At 38.1% G+C, this 20,314-nt stretch overlaps 1 protein-coding gene and 1 pseudogene across 2 annotated transcripts in view; one reads left to right on the plus strand and one right to left on the minus strand.

Annotated features, from left to right (window-relative positions):
* RASGRF2 (Ras protein specific guanine nucleotide releasing factor 2) overlaps positions 1-20,314 on the plus strand; it is a 336,581-nt gene that overhangs the window by 62,519 nt on the left and 253,748 nt on the right. The gene's annotated exons all lie outside the window — the stretch shown is intronic.
* Positions 18,428-19,084, minus strand: LOC118828968 (annotated as a pseudogene).

The raw sequence follows: 20,314 nt of genomic DNA on the forward strand, positions 1-20,314 counted from the left end.
GAATCAAAAGCCAGAATTAAGGTTGCTGGGAGGTTGCATATGCAGGTGACATATACCACTCTGATGGCAGAAAGTGAAGAAGAATTAAGAAGCCTCTTGATGAGGGTGAAGGAGAACAGTGTAAAAGCTGGTTTGAAGCTTAGCATTAAAAAAAAAACAACTAAAATCATGTCATCTGGTCCTATCACTTCCTGGCAAATAGAAAAGAAATGGAAGTGGGGTCAGATTTTATATTCTTGGGCTCAAAGATCACTGTAGATGGTGACCGCATCCAAAGAATGGAAAATCTGCGCAGCGTACTAAAAAGCAGAGACATCACCTTGCCGACAAAGGTCCATATAGTCAACGCTATGGTTTTTCCAGTAGCAATGTATATATGGCTGTGAGAGTTGGACTGCAAGGAAAGCTGAGTGCCACAGAATCGATGCTTTCAAATTGTGGTCCTGGAGAATACTGAAGCTGAAGCTTAACTACTTTGGCCACATAATGAGAAGACAAGATTCATTGGAAAAGACTCCCATATTGGGAAAGATTGAAGTCAAAAAGAGAAGGGGGTTGGTAGAGGATGAGATGGATGGATAGTGTCATGAAGGCAATGAACATGAGCTTGGAAATACTTGAGGAGATAGTGGAGAACAGAAGGGCCTGGGCATACTATGGTCTATGGGATCACAAAAAGCTGGACACTACTAAACAACTGAACAACAAATGTGTGTGTGTACATATCTGTGTGTATATATATATGTATGTGTGTATATATATATTATATATATCTCATTCTGTGCCGAGATATTAATTTATTTAATGAGCATTTATTAAGCACCTATTATATATCAGCTACTCTGTATACAAAAACAAAAATGCACTTCCATTTTTTTTTGGAGGGGAGAAGGCAGGGCAGTTGGGGTAAGGTGACTTGCCCAAGGTCACACAGCTAAGTAAGTGTGTCAAAGTGTCTGAGATTGGATTTGAACTCAGGTCCTCCTGACTCCAGGGCTGGTGTTCTACTCACTGCGCCACCTAGCTGCCCCTCGAAAGTGCACTTCCATCCTACTAAGGAAGATCAAAGTGGCATGGAAAACTGACGGTGAAATGTGAGTAGGCTTGGATAGGGTGAACCATCAATTTAAATCTTAGGAAAGGCATATTAATTGCCTCATCTGTTTCACAAGTATGGCACAGTGCTGCCACCTGCTGTCACTATACCTAAAGTATAAGGGCAACAGCTACGGCCCAATGTGGCCTTTAAAACAAATCATAAGGTTATATATTACGGCTTGGTGTCAGTGACATTTCTGAATGTTTCTTCTTTTGAAAGACCAATTCAGACTGGTAAAGGACCAATTCCCAGACTTGAGTGGGGAGAAAAAGCTAACCTTCATTAAAGTATGATCTTCTTTTAGCTTTTTGGTGTTGGGTAATTTTCCTTTTGCTTTGCAGGTCCCATGGGCCGAATGATGGAAAGGTGTTGGGGGCAGTCTGACTTGACAGTGCTGTGTAAGATTTATTTCCTGCAGTTGTATTCACCGATGTGATAACTTGATGCAAAGTCAACAGTGACATAAAAATGCTGTACTTTTTAAAGCCAAAGACATGCAAAGACTCTATGGAGAGAATTCTAGATTTTTTTAAAAAGTTTTTTGGCAATTTCAGATTGGTTTTCAAATGGGGTCATCAAGGCCTCCATTTATTTGCCCTCCATATGGGAAAGGATGCCCAATAATTTTTTTCTGTAACAGTCAAGAACTATTAACGCCAGTAAGTTAGTCTTAATGCTAATTAATTATATTGATTTATGATTTTTCCAATTGGAATTAACTTGTTCTAATTAGCAATTCGTATCACAATTGCTTACTGATTTACAAAAGAGTTTCAATAAAGTTCATTGATGAAGATCAATTTTAAAGTCACCTTGATTTTAAAATGAGATACTTACACAGATTGAGTTCTGTTTTACTCAATTGATGACTATAATAATGATCTAAAATTGAAGAAGAGTTGGGATAATGAGAGGAAGATGGAGGTATTAGTAAGATATCCTTTGCTGACTTTTCTGCTAGTATTCACAGATATGAATACATTGGCAAATGATGGATTACATAAAGCAAACTTGTCAAAATCTGCACATATATGTGTTCATACATATATATGTATGTTTTGATTTTGAGGTGAAAAACAAGGGTCAAAATAAGGACGAATGCGTATCTTAAATTTAGACTGTTTTAAACTTAAGTGAATGGCCTTAGGTTTAGACTTAAGACATGCATTCATCCTTATTTCAACTGTTATCTTTTGTCTTAAGTTTAGACATGCATTATTCTTCCTTTGACTTTGTTACAAAGTGTTTCTCTTGTGACCAGGCAGAATTCAGTATTTAGTTGGGAGTTCAGTGCTGTCTGGGTGTATAGTTCATCGTACTTTTGATTTAGTTGAGTTTTTTCATTTTAACCAGTTTGTGCTGTAAAACAGCAAAGCACCCCCACCCTATTTTCTTTTGTTCCCTAACGTACTTTAAAACAATTTCAAATGTTTCTACATTTCTGATTCCCTTTTATGCCTTCCCTCCCTCCCCCCCACCCAATTTTTCCTCATTAGCCATTACAGTTTGAGAGAGGGAAGTCCAGAAGGAGCTTAGGATGAGTAGGGGGAAGTGCTGGTTTGTTATCCTGCAGATATCTTGTTGCTTGGTTTTCTTTAATGTATCCTCTCTCCCAAATAGAATACTTACCTTGGCCATAGACTTCCCACAAGTAGAGGACTCTTTCTCTTCTCTTTTAAAATCTTACTGGGGCTTGAATATTCTATCAGAAGTCTCTGGGTTAATTTCCATTGTGATGAAAATATCACAAATTGAATTAGGTTCTGGGACTTAATAAACTTTTATGTGTAGATTTGGGTGACCTTTTCTTCCTCCATGCTAAGGTTAGTTTACACTGACCTCTAACTACTAACAGGAAAGCTCTTTATTTCTTCATTTGCAAGTCATTTAAAATACCATTTTATCCATCAATCAACAAGCATTATTGGATACTTACTATTTGCCAGACTCTATGCTAAGTATTAGGGCACAATCTCTACTCTCAAGGAGGTAAACCCCAAGTACACATAAGAACATAAACAGAAAGAATAAAAATAAATGCAAGATAGTTAAATATAAGGTAAAGGGGTTGAGAAAGGTGTCATATCAGGGGCAGCTAGGTGGCACAGTGAGTAGAGCACTGGCCCTGGAGTCAGGAGGGCCCGAGTTCAAATGTGACCTCAGACACTTGACACACTTACTAGCTGTGTGACCTTGGGCAAGTCACTTAACCCCAATTGCCCTGCCTTCCCCCATCCAAAAAAATTTAAAAAAATTAAAAAAAAGAAAGGTATCATCAGCTCTGTTATAACACAGTATATGCATATCCCAAAAGCACCCCTTTATGCAAAATCTCATAATAAAAGCCATAGAACTTATTGGGGAAAATTGGTATTAGGAGCACAACACTCAAAATCATCAGTGATACATTAAAAAAAGATGGGAACCTAATTTTTAAAAAGTAGCACAATTTTATACTTGTTAAATGGTTATGAAGCATCCAAATACAATATTAAATAGTGACATTGTCAGAGGCCTCAGGCTTCTGCTCCATCTCTGCCCTATACTGCAACTCTGAGTCGTGGCCACAGTCCATCATCCCTGGTTGAAGATGTGGGGCTGGTAGACTCACAGCTCCTCCTGTACCAAAAAACCTACAATAAATCTCTCACTTACTTTACCAAAGACCTGCAATTTGCTTATAGGTTTGCAGCTTGTGAGTTATTGTGAAGTGGTGCAATTTTCTGCATTCTTGCTGTTTCTCAACAAAGAAATCTCAAAGAAGCAAACTAGAAATTCTTGTTATACTCAAAATGTTCACTAGTATATCAATTTCATTGGAACTGATTTGCATTTTTGCAGCATGCATTATAGCAGAACTGACTGGACCCTGAAGGAAGAGCTGGATTCTCAGGAAATGGAGAAGGGCTTTCTAAACATAAGGAATGGAAACTGTGAAGGCTTGAGATGGCAGAGGGGGTGTTGTGTGTGGGGAACAAAGAGAAGGCCAGTTTGCCTGGATGGAAGCTTGTCATAAGGGGTTTAGAAAATAATAAACTGGAAAGATAGGTTGGGACCAGGTCATGAAAGGCTTTAAAAGCTAAATAAAGCAATTTATATTTTATCCTACAGGCAAATAGAAAGTCTTTTCAGTTTGTGGAGTAAGAGAGGGCAATGCTTAGATTTGACCTTAAGAAAATTATTTTGGCAGATTAGTGGTGAATGGACTGCCTTTGAGAGGGACTTGATGTCCATTAGTTCTGGAGGACTGGTTTAAGTGAGAGATGCTGAGATTCCTGATCAGAACTATCGGCTGCATAATTAGAGAGAAGATGTCAGATGCAAGAGGCATTGTGGGGGTGGAGACAACAAGGTCAGATGGTTGGGTAAGAGAGAGTGAGGAGTTGAGAGTGACATTGAGATTGAATCTGAAACTCAAAACATGGTGATACCTTTAACAAAAGAAGGGAAATTTGCAAGAGCAGTGGATTTAGGGGAAAAGATAGGAGATCATAGCTTTAGATCTGGAAGGAATCTGAGAGGATGAGATAGAGATGTCTGTGGGACATCCAATTGGAAATATCCAATAGACCTAGAGCCCTTGGAAGATAGGTTGGGATATATAGATTTGTGAGTCATCCGTAGAGAAATGCTAATTAAGCCTCTGGGAGCTGAGAAGGCACATCTAGGGAGCTGGTCTTGGCAAAGAGAAAGACTACCTTATTGTCAGAGACTGAGGGAAAGAAGAGAGTAGATGATGTCAAGGGGTTTTGAGATGAAGAGAAGGGACAAAGAGGGAGTTTGTGGTGAATGACTGCAATTTTCTTAGTAAAATAAGAGGTAAAGTACTCAGCCAACAGTAGTGGTAGGAGGTGAGGTGAGTAGGAGGCTGGAAGGTTTGGAATAGCTTCTGTGGGGAGGGAGATAGGGAATCAATTAGGAAGGAACCAAAGGATTGCCTTGCTGCTGGGAGGGTCCGGCTGCAATTAGATGCTGTGGATGTTTGTGTACCCAGGTAGCACAGTTATGTGACTGGCTCCAGCTCCACTCCTCAGCAGGTAGGTAGGAGCAGAGAAGGCAGATGGTGGGTGTCATCTCAGGTAAGATAAGTGAAATAGAGGCCAGCAAGAAAAGGGTAGAGGGATTTGAGAATAGAAGACAGGTAAGGAGTTGAACTGATTAACTCAAATAACTATAAGGATATAGAGATTGGGAAGGGAAGAAAGTGAAGTAAGAAGATTTAGGACAGGGATTCTTAATTAATTAATTTATTTATTTATTTTTGTCATGGTCCCCTTTGAAGCCTATGGACACCTTTTGAGAATGGTTTTAAAAATGCATAGAATAAAATACACAAGATCACAAAGGAAACAAATTATATTGAAGTGAAGTTATTAAATTTTTTTTTCAGAAAGTCCACAATTCTCAGTTCAGGAGCCCCAGATTTAGAAGATAGCAGTAATAACTGCTCATATTAGCCAATCAGGAAACATTTATTAAATGCTATGTGCTAGGCCCTGGGGACTTAGCAATTCATAGTTTACAAAGCACAACAATCCTACAAAATATGGTGGAAAGTATGAGTATTTCCATTTTATAGATGAGATAATAAGCTTTAGAGAAATTGAGGTAGTGTGATGTAGTGTCAAGAGTGCTGGATTTTTTTTTTTTGTATCAGAGGGGCTGCATTCAAATCTTGACTCTGCTACTTGGACAAGTCTTAACTCCTTTATCTTTGTGGAAGCACATTAAAAACTCCTTTTTAGTTTCTCTAGAATATTAAAAAAATTTCTCCAACCTAACATCCTTTTCAGACTTTCCCCTTTAGAAAAATGAGAACAAAAGATCTCCCCATAAGGCCTTTCTTCAGGAAACAGTTTAAGGATGATAAGCTAATTTAACTCTTTTCTATATAAAATCGTTGCTTTCTGGGCTAAGACACACCACCCAAGGGAAGTGCCCTCCTTCACTGAAAGGGAGACACCCTTTCCACCTCTTGCCCAGTTTAGATGCCAGATCTAGATCTCTGGGAGGAGCCCCATTCATATCTCATGGGAAATAGTCCAGGAAGTACTGAATAGTGACTCCGTTGCTCAGCTATTCTGAATGTTAGCCCAGAATTGTATTATTATTATATATTGTGACTTTTTTCCTCAATACTCCTATACATGTTACCTGAAATCATCTTGGAAGAGAGTCGTGCCAGAGGGCATGAGAGACTATGACATTGTGAATGTCACCAAGTTAAAAATGCCTTGGATATAGATTTGTGATAAATGTAATTGTTTCTGGCAGACTTGAGCCTAAAAATGCATATAGTATTAGTATTGGTATTTTTTTCTTCAATGCTTGGTTTTTCTCATCTGTAAAATGAGAGGATTAGACTGGATCAATGATGTCAAACTCAAATAGAAACAGATCCCTGCAGCTGCGTATTGACTTAGAAAACCCTCAAATTACCATTATTTGTGTTGTATTTTTCTTTATTTTGTTTAACATTCTCCAGTTACATTTTAATCTGGTTCCTGGTTTTTTGGACCTCAGGTTTGACATCCTCTGGACCAAATCATCTCTAAGGTCCTTCCTGATTCTAAATCTATGGTTCTATGACTTACCCTGCGGTTGTTGTTGAATTGTCTCCGTCGTGTCCAACTCTTCATGGCCCCATTTGGGGTTTTCTGGGTAGAAATACTGGAGTGGTTTTCTGCTTCCTTCTCCAGCTCATTTTATAAATGAGGAAACTGAGGCAAACCAAATGACTTTGCTCAGGGTCACATGGTAAGTGTCTGAGGCCAAATTTGAACTCAGGAAGATGAGTCTTCCTGACTCCAGGCCCAACACTCTGTGCACTGTGTCACCTAGCTGCCCACATGGCTATTATATGGCAGAACTGGTACTCGAACTTGGGTTTTTCTCCATGTGCTTCTAGTCCTACATTTTTAAAAAACACTTTTTCCCCGATTAGCAAACGTTTGTTTTCTGTCCCTCAAATGCCCAATAATGAAACAAAAACAAAAAAAAAGAAAAACAAAACTTTTCTAAAAGTTTGGGTAATCAAGCAAAATAAATCCCCACATTGGCCGTGCCAAAAACGCACATCTCATTCTGCATCTCGAGTCCATCACCTCCTTGTTGGGAGGTAGGTAACAGGTTTTTTCACTAGTCGTCTGGAATGGTAGTTGATCTTTGGGTTGTTCAGAGTTCTTAAGTCTTTAACAGTTGTTTGTTTTTACAGTATTGTTGCCATTGTATAAATTGTTCTTCTGATTCTGCTCACTTAACTCAGCACCAGTTCATACAACGCTTTTCAGATTTCTCTGTAACCATCCCTTTTCATCATTTCATATGGCTCAATAATATTCCATTATGTTTATATATTATAACTTGTTCAGCCAATCCTTATTCGATGCACCCCTGCACTTTCCAGTTTTTTGCCATCACAAAAAAGCTTCTATAAATAAACTTGTACATATGGATCCTTTTCCTTTTTTTGATATCTTTGGGGAATAGGCCTAGTTGTGATATTTTTGCATCAAAAAATTAAGTAAATTGTGGTGATGTTCTGGGTGTAATTTCAGATTGCCTTTCATAATGACATCAGTTCACAGGCCTACCTCTGGTGCATCAGTGTGCTTTTTTCCCCCTCTAGCCTTGCCAATGTTTATCATTTTTCTTTTTTTGTGATCTTTGCCAATCTAATGAGTATGAGGAAGAGTTAGAGTTGTTTTAATTTGCATTTCTTTAATTTTTAGAACTTTTGTTTCACATGACTGTTGATAATTTGGATTTTATCCTTTGAAAACTACCAATTCATATCCTTTTTTAAAAATTTATTTTTTATTTTTAGTTTACAACACTCAGTTCCACAAGTTTTCGAGTTCCAAATTTTCTCTTCCTCCTTCCCCCCACCCCAAGCAGCATGTAATCCAGTATAGGTTCTACATATACCTTCGTGTTAAACTTCTTTACATACTAGTCAAGTTGTAAAGAAGAATTATAACCAATGGAATGAATTATGAGAAAGAAGAAACAAAACCAAAAAAGTACGGAAAAAAAGAGCAAATGGTTTCCCTCAATCTGCATTCAGACTCCATAATTCTTTCTCTGGATGGGCACAGCATTTTCTATCATGAGTCTTTTTGAGCTGACTTTAAGCCTTGCATTGATGAGAAGAGCCAAGTCTATCAAAGTTAGTCCTTACAGATACTGTATGTCTGTAATCATGTATAATATTCTCCTGGTTCTGCTCCCCTCACTCAGCATCAGTTCATATAAGTCTTCCCAGGTGATAATGAAGTCCGTCTGCCCCTCATTTCTTATAGCACAATAGTATTTCATTACATTCACATACCACAATTTGTTTAGCCATTCCCCAGTTGATGGGCATCCCCTTGATTTCCAATTCTTTGTCATCACAAAAAAGAGCTGCTATAAATATTTTTGAACATACTGGTCCATTTCCCACTTGCGTGATCTCTTTGGGATATAGCCCTAGAAGTGGTATTGCTGGGTCAAAGGGTATGCACATTTTTATAGCCCTTTGGGCATGGTTCTAAATTGCTCTCCAGAATGACTGGATCAGTTCACAACTCCACCAACAATGTAACAATGTTCCAATTTTCCCATATCCTCTCCAACATTTATGATTTTTCTGTTTTGTCATGTTAGCCAATCTGACAGGAGAGATGTGGCACTTAAGAGTTGTTTTGATTTTCATTTCTCTAATCAATAGTGATTTAGAGCATTTTTTCATATGACTATAGGTATCTTTAATTTCTTCCTCTGAAAACTGCCTGTTCACATCCTTTGACCATTTCTCAATTGGGGAATGACTCGTATTCAATTTAACATAATCAAAATTATCCATTTTGCATTTCGTACTGCTATCTCTTTTTTGGTCATGAATTCTTCCCTTCTCCATAAATCTGATAGGTAAACTATTCCTCGCTTCCAAATTGCTTATAGTATCAGCCTTTATTCCTAAATCGTGAACCCATTTTGACTTTATTTTGGTATATGGAGTAAGATATTGGGATATGCCCAGTTTCTGCCATGCTGTTTTCCACTTTTCCCAGCAGTTTTTGTGAAATAGTGAATTCTTAGTCCAGAAGCTGGACTCTTTGGGTTTTTCAAAGAGTAGATTGCTATAGTCATTGACTACTGCATCTTGTACCTAACTTATTCCACTGATCTACCACTCTGTTTCTTAGCCAATACCAAGTAGTTTTGATGGTTGCTGCTTTATAATACAGTTTAATATCTGGTATAGCTAGGCCACCTTCCCTAGCATTTCTTTTCATTAATTCCCTTGATATTCTGGATCTTTTGTTCTTCCAGATGAATTTTGTTATTATTTTATCTAGCTCTGTAAAATATTTTTTTGGTAGTTTGATTGGTATGGCACTGAATAAGTAAATTAATTTTTGTGAAATTGTCATTTTTATTATATCAGCTCAACCTAACCAGGAGCAACTGTTTTTCCATTTATTTAGATCTGACTTTATTTGTGTGAAAAGTGTTTTGTAATTGTCTTCATTATAGGCCCTGGGTTTGTCTTTGCAGGTAGACTCTCAAATAATTTATAGTGTCTACAGTAACTTTAAATGCAATTTCTCTTTCTATCTCTTGCTGTTGGACTTTGTTAGTAATATATAGGAATATATATAGGAATGCCGAGAATTTATATCCTGCAACTTTGCTGAAGTTATTTATTATTTCAAGTAGCTTTTTACTTGATTCTCTAGGATTCTCTAAATAAATCATCATATCATCTGCAGAGAGTGATAACTTAGTTTCTTCCCTGCCTATTCTAATTACTTCCATTTCTTTTCTTCTCTTATTGCTAAAGCTTACATTTCTAGTACCAAATTGAATAATAAGAGTGATAATAGACATCCTTGTTTCACCCATGATCTTATTGGAAATGCATCTAGCTTATCCCCATTACATATAATGCTTGCTAATTGTTTTAGGTAGATGTTACTTATGATTTTAAGGAAGACTCCATTTATTCCCATGCTTTCTAGTGCTTTTAATAGGAATGGGTGCTGTATTTTGTCAAAAGCTTTTTTATTGAGATAATCATGCTAGTTTTGTTGTTGATATGACCAATTATGCTGATAGTTTTCCTAATATTGAATCAGCCTTGCATTCCTGGAATAAATCCTACCTCGTCATAGTGTAATATTCTCGTGATAAGTTGCTGTAATCTTTTTTGCTAATATTTTATTTAAAATTTTTGCACCAGTATTCATTAGAGAAATTGGTCTATAATTTTCTTTCTCTGTTTTGACTCTTCCTGGTTTAGGTATTAGCACCATATTTGTGTTATAGAAAGAATTTGGTAGAACTTCTTCGCCTATTTTCCCAAATAGTCTATAAAGTAGGGGAATGAATTGTTCTTTAAATGTTTGATAGAATTCACATGTAAATCCATCTGGCCCTGGAAATTGTTTCCTAGGGAGTTCATTGATGGCTTGCTCAATTTCTTTTTTTCTGAGATAGGGTTATTTAGGTATTTTGTTTCCTCTTCTGTTAATCTGGGCAATTTATATTTTTGTAAATATTCATCTGTTTCCCTAAGATTATCAAATTTATGGGCATAAAACTGGGCAAAATAATTCTTAATTATTGTTTTAATTTCCTCTTCATTGGAGGTGAATTCACCCTTTTCATTTTTGATACTGGTAATTTGGTTTTCTTCTTTCTTATTTTTAAATCAAATTGACCAAAGGTTTATCAATTTTATTGTTTTTTTTTCATAAAACCAGCTCTTAGTTTTATTTATTAGTTCAATAGTTTTCTTGATTTCAATTTTATTAGTGTCTTCTTTGCTCTTCAGTATTTCTAATTTGATGTTTAATTGGGGATTTTCAATTTGTTCTTTTTCTAGTTTTTTCAGTTGCATGCCCAATTCATTGATCTCCTTTTTCTCTATTTTATTAATGTTAGCATTTAGAGATATAAAACTTCCCCTAAAAACTGCTTTTGCTGCATCCCATAAGTTTTGGTATGTTTTCTCATTATTGTCATTATCTTGAATGAAGTTATTAATTGTTTCTGTGATTTGTTCTTTGACCCACTCATTCTTTAGGATTAGATTATTTGGTTTCCAATTAGTTTTTAGTTTATCTTTCCATGGTCCTTTATTACAAATAATTTTTATTGCTCATGATCTGAAAAGGATGTATTGACTATCCGCCTTTCTGCACTGGATTGTGAGGTTTTTATGCCCTAGTACATGGTCAGTTTTTGTTTATGTGCCATGTACCATTGAGAAAAAGGTATATTCCTTTCTTTCCCCATTCCGTTTTCTCCAGAGGTCTATCTTTAACTTAACACCTCTTTAACTTCTTTCTTGTTTATTTTCAGGTTAGATTTATTGAGTTCAGAGAGGGGGAGGTTGAAGTCCCCCACTAATATAGTTTTCCTGTCTGTTTCTTCCTGTATCTCCCTTAACTTCTCCTCTAAGAATTTGTATGCTATACCACTTGGTGCATATATGTTAAATAATAATTATTCAAATCCTTTTACCATTATCTATTGGGGAATTGCTTTTGTGCTTGAATGGGTTCTATTTAGCTTGGGAATAAGGTTTTTTTTGGAGAAAATTGGTGCAAAGATTTTTTTTCTCCAGTTAATAGCATTTTTTTCTCATTTTTATTGACTTTGCTATTTATTGTTTGTTGTTCAGTTGTTTCAGTCGTGCTTGACTTCATGACCCCATTTGGGGTTTTCTTGGCAAAGATCCTGGAGTGGTTTGCCATTTCCTTCTCTAGCTCATTTTACAGATGAGGAAACTGAGGCAAACAGGTTGAAGTGACTTGCTTAGCGTCACATATCTAGTAAGAATCAGAGACCAGATTTGAACTCAGGGCCATGAGTCTTTCTGATTCCAGGCTTGGCACTCTATCCATTGCTGCCCTTTTTATGGAGAACTCACACGGGGCAAGCACTCACATGATGGTCAGAAGAAGCGGTACAAGGATACTCTCAAGCTCTCTCTGAAAAACCTTGGAATTGATTGTGTGATATGGGAGACACTGGCAGAGGACTGCTCAACATGGCGTTCCCACATCAGAGAAGGTGCTGTGCTCTATGAGCAAAGCAGAATTGAAACAGCTCAAAGGAAATGCAGGATGTGCAAATTTAGAGAATCCACCCCAAATGTTCACACAGGCTATTTGTGCCCAACCTGTGGTAGAGCATTCCAAGCTTGTATTGGCTTGATCAGCCACAGTTGGACACATTGAAACTTGACTCTGGCATAGTGATGTCATTTTGGTCCTCTTCGAGAATGAAGAACAACAGCCATTTTTGGTAGAAGGTAGGATTTTACTGGGACTTGAAGGAAGTCTGGGAAGCCAAGAGGTGGAGATGAGGAGGCATGAACAATCTGAAGTATCTTCTAAACTACTAAATAGATGATCTATAGGGGCTGCCTCCATTGTCTTTCAAACCCATTTTTCCCTTTTTCAGTGCTAATCTCATTCGTAGGCTAATAGCACTACATGTAAAGGAATCTCTGATGGTCCAAGTATACCAAGAGTGAGGATTTTATAGACTAAATTTTGACTCCTGACTCCTTGACTGATAGCTTTGTGAAATTGGTCAAGTCACGTAATCCCTGAACCTCCATTTATTATTCTTTATAAAATGGAAATAATAATATTTAGGTTACCCACCCACCTCACAGGTTGTTTGGATAAAAGTACTTTTTAAACCATTAAGCATTACAAAATTGTGGACAATTATCATTGTTCATGCTATTCCATGTCGCTTGTTGTACTGATGCTTAATAAATGTTTGTTGAAAGAATAAATGAATAGAATGGTTAAGAGAATGAATGAAGAGCATGAAATAGTATTGGTAAACCTTTTATCTTCCATACACTGTTGAGAGGTAACCGAGGTAATAATGCTGGAGTGGAAGTTGGGTGTGTAATAGAGACCTATTTGTGCATGCATATTAATTCATCTCGATGGGACTTTGGGAAGGTCACAGAACTTTTGTACCTCAGTTTCTTTTTCCAAAAAATTAAGGTTGGGCAAGATTTGTTGTTGTTAAGCTATTTTTCAATCCTATCCAACTTTCTGTGACCCCATTTGGGGTTTTCTTGGCAAAGATACTGGAGTAGTTTGCTATTTCCTCCTCCAGCTCATTCAATAGATGCGGAAACTAAAGCAAACAGGGTTAAGTGACTTGCCCAGGATCATGCAGCTGTTAAGTGTCTGAGGCTGGATTTGAACTCTTGAAGACGAGAGTTATTGATTCTAAGCCCAGTGCTGTATCCACTACAGCACCTAGCTGCCCTCAGGATTTCTCAGGGTCCTTCTAATGCTAACAGTCTGTGATTCTCTGATTTGGCCAGTTTATCTTAGGTGGGAGATTATCGCTTACATATGGGCAAGAACTTGAAGTGAAATAATTTCGTTGTCCCAATAGATTTTCTCAAAGTGATTCCCCATAGCTTAGGTAACTCAGTTGTGAAAGTGTATGTTTTCAATAAAAATTTCCTTTATGAAAATTGCATCCAATTGATGCAGTGAATTCTCCTTCTAAGTTTGCTTTGCAGGAGGAGAAGGTTACATTTCTAGACTGGGAAGCCTTCCACATTTACCTTGGTAGTACACTGTTCTAGCAGTCAGACCATAGTCACCACTTTTTCCTGATGAATAATTGATTATTGGCTTATATGCCATGTTTTTAGGATGTGGCCTCAGTATCTCTGGCAAGAGGAAAGGATACTTCAGTCCCTCTCCTCTCCAATTCTGCACAGCTGCCAATTTGATGTTACTAAAATAAAGATCTCTGCATGTTGTTCCCCTGGAAGCTCCACTAATGCCCTGTTGCCCCTCAGATAAAATGTAAAATCCTCAGGCATTTATAGCCCCATACAATTTGGCTCCAGCCTATCTTTCCAGGCTTATTGCATGTGACTCTCCTTTATATGCTCTATGTTCCGGCCAGACTGACCTACTGGCTTGTTCCTTGGATGTTATATTAATTCTCCTGTCTCCATGTTTTTCCATGAGTTTTCCCCATGCCTGAAATACACTTTCCAGCTCCACCTTTTAGAATTCCTGAATTCATGCCTTATTTTAAGTAAAAGCTTTTATATATGACCTACTCTGACCTTCACCCAGTTGCTGCTGTCCTCTCCTGTAAACTACAGTGTTTTTGCTTTGTGTGTGTATTTATGTATGTGTATTTGTGTTATATGCCTATATATGTGTGTGTATATAGAAATCTAGCACCATCTAGCTTCTCCAATGTCCTCTTCTACAGAAGGGGAAACTATATGTGTGTGTAGAAATATGTGTATAAATATATATAAAGTCTATAATGGTATATATGTATATTATATATAAATGTGTGTGTGTATATATGTATATATAAATACACACACACACACTTAATCCTATACTCATTGTGTCTTCTCTTTCTTCTCTCCCATATAATAAGCTCCTCAAAGGAAGGTCTATTTCATTTTTGTGTTTCTATTTCTAGTATCTAGTATAGTAGCCCTGGCATATAGTAGGTACTTAATAAATGCTTATTGAGTGAATGCATGTTTTGATGGAAGCATTTTCCAGAATAGCTAGATGCTAATTAAGAAATCCTTCTATTTCTGGGATCGTTTATAGCAGTCAATTCTGTGAAGCAGCTGTCATGTAGAGGAAGATTAGATGGAAGAATCTTTGCTGCCTTATGGCTTAATAAAACCATTAGCTACAAAGATTAGATTTTAGTATTATAAACAAGTGAGCATATAAAATTGAAAGAGAGAATTAAAAAACCAGACCTATTGATAGGATCTTTAAAAAAGAAAAAAGGCCCATTTATATTCTCACTTAGGAATTATCTAGGTTTCAAATGTATTTGGTCCCTTGTAGCCTATGGCCTCCCAGTGATTCTGGGCTCACAAAGATGCTGGAGTCTGACTCCCAAAGGATTAATTTTCTCTTTGGTTTGTTGTTCCCACCTGAAGTTACTCCAGGGAAATATCTTAGTATATTTACATTATGGTATGTGTCTAAGACTACCCCAAAGTGTCTAATATAGTTCTTACATCCTGTACAAGCATTTATTTTTACCATCGTACAAGCTATAGGACAGCCTTTATTTTATCCCACAAAAAATCCCACAGAAATAAGGTGCACAGGACCTTCCTTATGCAGGTGTCCACAACCAGATATAGAAACACCTAAAACACTCAAATAGCCTATCAGTTGTCCATAGGAGGGTACTGAACTTGGAGCTGATATAAGGGCAGCCCTTTGACATTCTGGTCAGTCTTTCTTTAACACAGAGTCTCATGCAGTCCTCCCAATATTTACATTCCCACCCTGTGGATTAGACTTTCCCTGGAAAATAAATACACTTAGTGCAAGGGCTCTTGAACAAGCAACTGCCTTCCGAACTGCCTTAGTATGAATCACTGACTTTACTCTCCAAGTAGATAAATTCTCTTCTTTCTCCAAGAAGCATGTGCATTGGAAAATCTCTTTGTATCTTTAGAAGGTCCTGTATTTGAACTTGGGAATTCAGGGACTCTAGAATTTTAGGTTCTTTACGAGGCCTGTGGATTCTCCTCTCGAGCCAAGTGGCAAGAACCTGCAACTTGCTGTGTGCTTCTTATCAGAGCTGCTCTGGGCTGCATCGGTGTAGAGGAAACAACCTGGCCCAAGTTCTTAGTGTGAGTACAAGCACACATCCACTGCTTCTATGTGTTTCAGCTGTAAGCCACCATCACCCACTCCTGGGGAAGGGAAATGAACACACAAAGTGAATGCACATGTACATGTTTCCCTTCCACCCCCATCCCAGAATACAGAGCTTCCCTGTCAAAGTCTGATGTGAAAAGAGAGGAAGAAGGGGCCATGCTGGTCTCACTGGGAGGGATGGGACCTCTCAGAGTGTATTCCCTTGTCTTATTCAGACAGTCGTTTTGAGTTCCCTGTGTCCTATTAATAAGACATGGCACACCAGCATTCCATAGGGAGATGCCCCTTAGGTGCAAACAAAGGGCTATGCCTTGTAATCCTATTTTGTTGAGTAGTGGAAGGATCAAGCTGATCTGCTATCTATGGGACATCAAGAAATATAAGCAGTTTGTGTAATGTGCCTTGTTCTTGTCCATTTGTTTTAGTTGTGTCTGACTCTTCATGACCATATTTGGGGTTTTCTTGGCAGGGATACTGAAGTGGTTTGTCATTTCCTTCTCCAGCTCATTTTACAGATGAGGAAACTGAAGCAAACGGGGTTAAGTGACTTGCCTAGGGTCACCCAGTTAGTATCTGAGGATGGATTTAAACTTGGGTCTTCCTGAAGGCCTGGCACTCTATCCATTGCACCATCTAACTTCTTCAATGTCCTCTTCTACAGAAGGGAAAACCATATCATTACTCAAATGAGTCTGTTATATCCTTACTGTGAGTATTCCCTCTGTAGTATAGATTGCAATGCACCCATGCTTGGCCGTCAGTGTGACTCTTCCATGTCCTACTGTGTTTACCATAGGATATCACCCCAGTGTTCTAGAGGCCTTCCTTGTTATCTTTAGACATTGAGAAGATACCTGTGAGAGAGGCAAGGCTGTCCAGTGGTAATCCCTCACTCTTGCCTCATGACAAGGGCATCTTTCTTGCTCATACATTTAAAATGACATCTTTTACATCGCTTTTCCTTATAACATGTTCCATCCTGCACACAGTCTCTGTGAATGTCTCCATCACCCTTTGGCTGATCTTCACTTTTACTTCTTCTGAGACTTGTTCTCCATGACTTTTAACTGTATAATTAAGCTGTAATTTTTGTGGCATATTTGCAAGGTGTAAATTCATTATTCAGAAGAAAATAGGGTTTATAATAGTGTGACTGTCTCTTCATTATAAGTTGTCAACTTTATACCACTTAATTATGACGGGATTGTCAAGCAAACTAGAAAACTGACCTTGGTAATGGGGCTTTTAGGGCAAATGCATTTGTCTAAGTCTTTTGGGGTGTGCCCAAGCCAAACTTAGACTGTTAATGAGGTTCTCCAGTTTGGTCAGGCTGATATGAAGTTGGTAAAGGTTGATTACTGGCCACAGTAGAGAACCTAAAGATTCATATTAGTCCTTTATGTCACAAGATAGTCAGATTTCATTTTCCTTAAGCTGAAAAAATGTAAATTTGGTAGTTTCACAGTTTGCATTTTTGGGGATATTTGATTTTAAAAGCTTATTGTAAATTATTAATTAGAATTTATTTTTCATTTCATGGATTTAAATAAAAGATGAATTGTTTAGATTCATTATGATGTCAGTGTTGGAATTGAACTCAAGACACTTATAAAGAGAATATTTGGAGTCAAATGACCTGGGTTCAAATCTTGCCTCTGTCATTTACTACCTTTGTGGCTTTCATCTCTCTTTTTTTTGTTTCAAAAAGCTTTTATTTGTGGCTTCCCTAAAGGCAAAATATCAGAAAACAATCCACTGCAGAGATAACGTTTTATAGTAAAGAAATAGTATCTTTATCTCTTCTTTTCCTTCAAGTATACATGCTTTCATCTTATTATGAATATTTAAGAGCAGTTTTCTCCATGTCTAGATATGTGACTTGTTTAAAAAGGCACCCATAATTATGGCCCTCCATCATTCTGTACATCACTAGCAGGCATTGCACAGCTTCTCTGTAGTCTCAACCATACTGTAACATAATTAAAAAGCTCTTTTGCCCAATGTAGCAAAGTATTTTAAGGTCGTTTTCTGCTTCCCTGTTATCTGCTGGAAAGAGAAGATTCTCCAAGTTTTTCCTAACTGTGGTTAGAACACTCAGCATTTGAGGAAAAAAACCACTATCTGAAACACCTAAATTATTACAAGTTGTTGGTCCTAAACTTAGGGAGGTGAAGCTCAAAACTAAATGTGTTAAATTGTCTCCTCCCTCAGATGGATAATTGGAAAAAGAGATTGTTTGTCTCTTAGGTCAGTTAAAGAAGTCCCACTCCTGCAATGCTATCCTAAATGCCAACTACACTAGGTGACTGATGATGGAGATTGCAATAGATCTCACAAAGATTTAAAGACCCAAACAATGCCATCCCAAAGATAGCTAGCAGAGCAACAAGGGAGTTCAGTGACGCCAGTGAAATGCTGGTAAAGGCACAAGGAGAGGAATCATGGGTGACTTTTAGTGCCATTTCCATTTAACAAGCCATTAGTACAGCAGCCCAAAGACTCCTGACTTTCATCACCCCAAGATGCTTAAATCAATTACTGTAGGAAGACATGATTGGTAGACTGGTATCCATTCTTCAAAGGAGGCCCAGCCAGACCCCAGCATGATCTTGCTGGAGTAACTCTACGGCTGAGGGGTGTACTGTAAGTATTTCTTGCCTGAAGGGAGCTCTTTGGTGAAGATGCTTTTAGGAAACAATTTTTTGGCCTCCTCTTCAGAGACAGTTGGAACAACCATGACACATCCCCACATTTCCAGATAACAGGGATAGCAGCAACCTTCTTGTATGCTTTCAATCGAAGGGAATCAACCACTCTGAGGATCTTGTCAAAGTTCCTGCCAGCAGTTTCTGGGTAGAGGATAGACAGCTTCAACTTCTTATCAGGGCCAAAAATAAATACCACGTGTACTGTCAGAGGCATGCCCTGCCCATCCCGTTCATCTGGGTCTAACATGCCCAATTTGATGGCAAGGTCTCGTTTCTGATTGTCAGTGGTGGGGAAAGGCAGCTTCTCTGTTGGCTCATCTCCATTGTATGCATTGATATCCTCACTCCTGCCAAAATGGTCTTGGACAGAGTCAATAGAAAGGGTGATCATCTTAACATTACATTTTGCAGATTCTGGGGCCAGCTTTGCAGCACGGCCCAGCTCTGTAGTGAGGGTGGGAGAAGATAATGCCCCATGAGTCTCTGAGGAAGTCATGAAAAGAGATGTGTCCTATCATGGTGTCCACCTTGAAGTTGGGGGCCTCATCTCCGAGCAGCAGACCTCCGGGCATGGTGGAGGTGACGGTGAGGGGCAGGAGGAGGACAGCGTGGAGGAGGAGGAGCCGCAGCCAGCGTGGGTGCTCGTTTGTCATAGACTTTCATCTCTTACCCCCAGTTTCTTCATCTGTAAAATGAAGGGGTTGAACCAGGTGATTTCTAAGGTCTCTTCCAGCTCTTTGTCTATGATCCTGCAATCTAGACATGGGAAACTTTTGTTTTTAAAAGAAAAAGAAAAATTGATATTTTTCTCCCAGCAGGTTAGGAGTTCCTAACCATTTAAAAGGTTTGCTTATTTAAATGTGAAATCCTTTAAGGTCCTTATATTTAGCTGTGTTAATTAGAAGAGTTATTGCTTAACTTGGACATAAATGGAAATGAGAAGGGAGCTATTCAGTTGAACACATTTCCACTCTGCTGTTTGAAAATTCCTCTCCAAAAGCATGAGCACATACCACAGATCTGCACATACACATAGTTGGTAAAATGAGGAGAACTAACTGATAGTTAACTAATGTGACTTGTGTTTGTATTAATGTTGGCAGGCTGGCTCGCTCACGTAACAAGAGCATTTGAGGTTTTCTGGAATAACCTGAGACTGGAAGCCAGAAAGAGATTCTTTTTGCTCCTTAACTACAAACACAATTGAACAGTTTCCTGTTATTTAAAAGAAAAAAAAATAATTGTCGGTTACTGGCTTTCTGATGTACTCGAATATTTTGCTCCCCTCCCTGATTTTGAAACATAATAGGATATCACACATTTCCTGTCTAAAGCCATTCTCATCTTCATGAAGGGGCCGACTTGCTAGTTACCGGGGCCTTATTTATACATTTGCCACTTAGCCCATGTAACCTCTCCAGGTTAGGTCTAAGATCTGTGCAGAAGTTGACTATAGGATCTTTGTCTTAGAGCTGGAAGGGATCTCAGATGTCATCTGGTACAAGCTTGTTTGACAGGTGAGGAAACAAGCCTAGAGATGTTGAGTGAATTTCCCATGATTACACAGGTAGTTAAGAGAGAGATTTGGGGATTTGAACTCAAGGCCCGTGACTCCCAAATCCAGTGTTCTTTCCCATGCACATGGCTTCCTCCCCTTGTTTTATAAGTCATGCTTGGATGTAAGGCTGCATTCAGTGGCAACATGCCGCTGACTTTCTTTCAGTGGTGTTGTTAGTCACCTTAATGGTAAAAGAATAAGGAAATCAATTTCCTATCTGAATTTATCATTCTTTACAAAGTTG

Source organism: Trichosurus vulpecula, chromosome 1 (genome assembly GCF_011100635.1).
Source record: "Trichosurus vulpecula isolate mTriVul1 chromosome 1, mTriVul1.pri, whole genome shotgun sequence".
In the NCBI taxonomy this organism is placed as follows: Eukaryota; Metazoa; Chordata; class Mammalia; order Diprotodontia; family Phalangeridae; genus Trichosurus; species Trichosurus vulpecula.